Source organism: Chrysochloris asiatica, unplaced genomic scaffold (assembly GCF_000296735.1).
Source record: "Chrysochloris asiatica unplaced genomic scaffold, ChrAsi1.0 scaffold00464, whole genome shotgun sequence".
In the NCBI taxonomy this organism is placed as follows: Eukaryota; Metazoa; Chordata; class Mammalia; order Afrosoricida; family Chrysochloridae; genus Chrysochloris; species Chrysochloris asiatica.
The window spans coordinates 372,476-378,156 of record NW_006408982.1 but is presented as its reverse complement, the minus strand read 5'-3'; positions in this window follow the sequence as shown (position 1 = coordinate 378,156).

Below are 5,681 nucleotides of genomic sequence, written 5' to 3'. Positions count from 1 at the left end.
CCTTTTGGTACAATGACTCTGTGTATTCCTTCCATCTTTTCTTGATGCATTCTGCATCATTCAATAATTTGCCCAGTGAATCTTTCAATAACGAACATAACACATATATGTTAATAATTGTGCAATGAGAAGCCGCTTAAGTACGCATTGCAGGTACAATGTTTCGAGTTAGTCTGCTACAAAGATGGGTGAATGTAACTTCATTGCCATTTAAAAAATAAAGATTTCAAATTGCATTCACACTTCCGTGTACACCTAATGAAAAACGGGCAAAATAATGATGATCAATTTTCCCCGAGTCTGCTATCATTCTGCCGTGTGCTTCCGCTTTTAACTGTACACAGAGTAGTGGTCCATCAATAAAACTCACAAAATTGTTTTTTTTTAAAAAAAACAAAAAACACACGTAAGTTTCTGCATCTCTTCGGGTATCTTTTCTCTCTCTCTCTCTCTCTCTCTCTCTCTCTCTCTCTCTCTCTCTCTCTCTCTGTCTTTTTAACGACCTTTCACTTTCTTTATATACATTCTTAGTGTCCCCCTCTGGACTAATCTGTATCTTTGCTCATTAGTGTTCAGTAAATCAAATTTATTCTTTTGATATGATGTCTACATTCAGGAGGAGTGTATTCAATGTCAAACTTGGGCTCTTGTCGACTTCCTTTCATTTTCTATAGCTTTAACTTGAGCTTGTCTATTAGCAATTGATGATTCACTCCACAGTGATGTCTTTGCTTTTTTTGACACTAAGAGTTCCTGTTGTATTTTTCTACATATGTTCATTTGATTCTTATTTAATCTAACCAACAAGGTCCACTGTTGTGTTGTTGAAAAAAATATTTCCAATGAATAAATTATTGGCCTTTCAGAATTTTATTATACAATCTCCAGCATCGTTTCTACAACCAAGACAGTATTTTTGAACTACTGATCCTCCATTGATTACAACTTTTGCATTCCAATCACCAGAAATTAGAAAGGCAGTTTCTTTCCTATCCTATCAAATTCAGACTGCAGAAGTTCATAAAACATCTCAATTTCTTCATTTCCAGCATTCACAGTTGGTGGTAAAATGTGAATAATGGCCATATTACATGGTCTTCCTTGTAGGCATACAGATATTCACCTAACACTAACAATATTGTATTTCATGGAAGACCTCAAAATATTCTTTACAACCATGAATGCAATGCTATTGTATTTCCTTTTGTAATTTCCAAAATAATAGACCATATTACTTTCAATTTTTAAAATTTATCAATAAAAGTCTTTTTTCAGTTCACTAATACCTAGAATGTATATCTTTAATTGTTCCACTTCATTTTAATGGCATCCAATTTTCCTTGTTTCATACTTAGTATAGTTCACATTCAAACTGCTAATGGATAGTTTCAGCTATTTCTTTGCTTATTTATTCATTCCACATCAGCAAATGAAAGGAATAAAGTTTTTAGTCCGTGTTTGTCACTAATATTGAATCTACTCTCTGGAGACAGAATTTCTTCACTCATGTTTTGAGTGTCTTCCCACCTGTAGGGCTCATTTTACCACTACTATATTAGACAATAGGAGTCCTGGTGTGGCGCTGTGAGTTAATGTGCCAGAGTGCAAAGCCCTTTGAACTGCAAGGTCGGCAGTTCAAGTTCACCAGCTACTCCTCGGAAACCCTATACAGGGTCGCTATGGGTCAGAACCGACTCTAAGGCACTTCACAACAACAACAACAACATATAAGACAATGCTGTATTGTGGTGGATATGGATTTTATTGACAAATTTTTAGAATTAGATTACCAGGGCTTTCTTCTAAGTATGTCTTAATCTGGAAATTTTGCTGAAACTTATCCAGCATGAGTGACATTGTTGATATTTGAAATACATATGTTGTAGATTACGACATCATAGCTTGATAATTTTTTTCCATCCTTTTATTTTTATTCTATTTTTGTTTGTGTTTATGATGTTTGTCTCTGGTATACAGTATATTCAAAGATCCTGTTTTCTTACACATGCAGCTACTCTCTATCTCTTGACTGGTACATTTTAATCCAGCCACATTCAGAATAATTATCAATAAGTATAAATTGATTGGTATCAAGAGATCAGTGGGTGGGGCCACAGCCAGGCTAATGCAGTACAAAAGACATGAAGCAACTTGTGGGAAAAGAGGTGTGACAGTTTTTTTTTTTTTGTTTTTTTTTTTTAACTTTTTCCCCCTTTTGCACCCTCTCTGTCAAAACTGGATATCTTCAGGTGGGTGGGACCACATCCACAAAAGGTTCCAGCACTGCATATACAGGGCACAATTCTCCCATGGAACAAAGAGGAAGTCCCTGAAAGCCCCAGAGCTTCCAGAAGCTAATTCTCTGGCAGCTTCTTATGACATCTGACTCTGGCTGGAATTTAACATTAAAGTTGACTCTCCTGCTTGGGTAGATCCTTTATTCCTGCCTTAACTAACAGGAGACGGAGGTCTAGCTAAACAGCCAAACTGTAGTTGTACCATGTTGAATGCCAACATAAAAAGCAATATCAAAACCCAATTACTATATACAAGGTTGCAATCATTTTGAGAATTATGTTGTGCATAATCTGATACCTAAATGATCTTCAGCAATAAAATTGTGAACAATCTTTCTTGAATTCATTTGACAATCTCTATTGGCACATCTCCAAGGCAGTGACTAAAGAGGGGCCTAAGTGAGTGGACATCCCCATCTAACACTGGAGGTTTCTATTGTGTACAGAAATTGACTACACAGTAAAGGCTACTAGAAATTCTGCCACAGTTTTGTTTTTATTTTTGTTTTTGCTTTTATTTTGTTACTTTTTATTGTCCTTTTGACCTTACTTTTTTCTTGGGGATGTGAGATTACTCTCCCTGCATTACCCAAGAAGAGACAGCAATTGTGGCTATATAGCCAAGCTACAAGCATACCCTACAATATCCCACCATCCAGACAGGAGCCAATACCAGCCGCTATGCATTACATAGATAGTCAACACTTTCTAAGATTGCACACAGTTGAGTAATAAGAGACGTGAAAAAGGAAGCCTAGTTCCAGATCACACCTACCAGGAGACACTAAGTAACCTGAGCAATACAGCAACATATTTTCATTTAATCACTGAAAACGCATCTAATTATTAAAAATGTCCAAGAAAAAAGCAACAGAACATCTCAGCACATGTCCAAAACCAGAAAAGAGTAACAGACAAATTATGTAGAGGCAGACATAGACTTCTCATTAGAAGAAGAGCAGGCTTTGGATCTGACTGAGAAGGAATTCAGAGGAATGTTATACACACATCCAAAGGCCTCACAGGTGGGTGGAGGAAAATAAGGAAGAAGTCAGGAGAGTGCTAAAGGTACAATCAAACAAGGTAGGTACAGTATTGGAAACAATTAAAAACCAGAAAAAATAGGTCCAAATGATTAATAATTAAATATCAGAAGTGGAGAATACACTGAAAGGGTAAAGGAGCAGAATTGAAGAGATGAAAGCCAGAACCAGCAAGCTAGAAGACAAATCTCTCAATATTGCCAAGATAGAAGAGCAACCAGAAAAAAGCATTAAAAAAATATGAAGAAAGTCTAAGATTTCTGTTGGATAACATGAAGAGAAATAACTTAAGTATTAATGGCATTCCAGAACAGGAAGAATCAGAGAAGTCCACAAAGGCGACAGTTGAGGAGCTTCTTGAGGAAAATTTTCCCAACATCTTAAAGGATGACAAGATAAGGATTCAAGAAACTGAATGAATCCCAGGAAGGTTTGACCTCATAAGAAAATCATTAAGACATATCATAATTACACTCACCAAAATCAAAGACAAGGAGAGAATCCTAAAAGCAGCCAGGGAAAAGAGAAATGTTACTTACAAAGGCAAGCAAATCAGATGAACTTCTGATCTGTCAGCAGAAATCATGCAGACAAGAAGGAAAGTGGGAGACATATATAAACCCCCCCAAAAAAAAAAAAACCTTCCAGCCAAAAATTATCTACCCAACAAAGTTGTCAGCCACAAACGAAGGTGAAATCAAAACATTCCAGGACAAACAGAAGCTAAGAGACTTTGTCAAAGCCAAACCAGCACTTCAAAACATCCTAAAGGGATTTCTTTGGATTGAAAACCAACAAGAACAGACAACAACCAGAGATTGACAGATGTGGCAACACCACCCACAAGTCAGTTGACAGATAACAGAGTTCAGAATAGAACAAAATTACAACAATGAATTCAGAGGACCTGGGAAGTCAAACAAATAAAAAAATAATAACAATGTCAAAGAAGGGAAAAAGATAGGAACAGAATTTGAGGTGGTGATGAAGTTAGGTAGATTTCAGGATAAAATAAGCTGTTTTAAATGGAGGGAAATTTTAGTAGATTATAGGGTGACATCATAGAAAGTTAATAATTTACAACCTACCATGAAAATGAAGATCCAAGGAGAACATGGAAACATTAAATCTAAGGAAAAACTGACAAGAAAAAGCACAAAACACATGAACTCAGTACAAGAAGGCATGCAGAACAAAGGCACCAGTAGCACCACAAAAATCTAACATGATTACAGCAATAAATTCATACCTATCAACAATTAATCTTAATTTCAATGGATTAAATGTACCAGTAAAGGGTCAGACTGTGGCAGAATGGATAAGAAAACAAGTCTCTTCAATATGCTGCCTGCAAGAGACACACTTTACACACAAAGACAAAAAAAGACTAAAAGTTAAAGGATGGGAAAATAATATACCAAGCTAATTACAATAAAACCGAGCAGGATTGGAAATACTAATTTCTGATAAAATAAACTTTAAGGGAAAAACCAGCATAAGAGATAAAGGACACTATCTCATGATTAAAGAGTCAATTGAACAAGATGACATAACCATAAGAAATATCTACATTCCCAATGAAAGAGTCTCAAGCTATATAAAGCAAACCCTATAAGAATTGAAGAAAGAAATAGAAAAATCTCCAATAATAGTAGGAGATTTTTATAAGCCACTTTAAAGAAAGGGTAGAACAACCAGAAAGAAGCTCGACAAAGATAAAGAAGAAATAAACAGCACAATCAACCAACTTGACCTCATGCAGAGCATTCAACCCAACAACAGTATACATTCTTTTCTAGTGTACATGGAACATTCTCCAGAATTGACCATGTGTTAGGCCACAAAGCAAGCCTCCATAAATTTACAAGCATCAAAATACTACAAATCATGTTTTCAGACCACAATGCTATAAAATTAGAATTCAACAATAAGAAGACCAAGGAAATAAAGTTGAATACATGGAAACTGAAAAACACCCTACAGAAAAGCAACAGGATAGTAGAAGAAATTCAACGGGAAATCAAAAAATTCCTAGAAATAAGTGAGAACAAAAGCACAACATAGAAAAATATTTGGGACATGGCAAAAGCAGTGCTGAGAGGGCAATTTATTGCATAAATGCACACATCCAAAAAAGAAGAAAGAGGCAAAATTAACACATCAACACAGCATCTTCAACAATTAGAAACAGACAAACGAGGGAACATACTATTACCAAAAGAATAAAAATAATAAAAATTAGAGCAGAAATAAACGAAATAGAAAACAGAAAAATAATAGAAAAAAAAAATAACAAAGTTCTTGGACTGCCTTTAATAACACAAGTCTGGAAAATAAAACA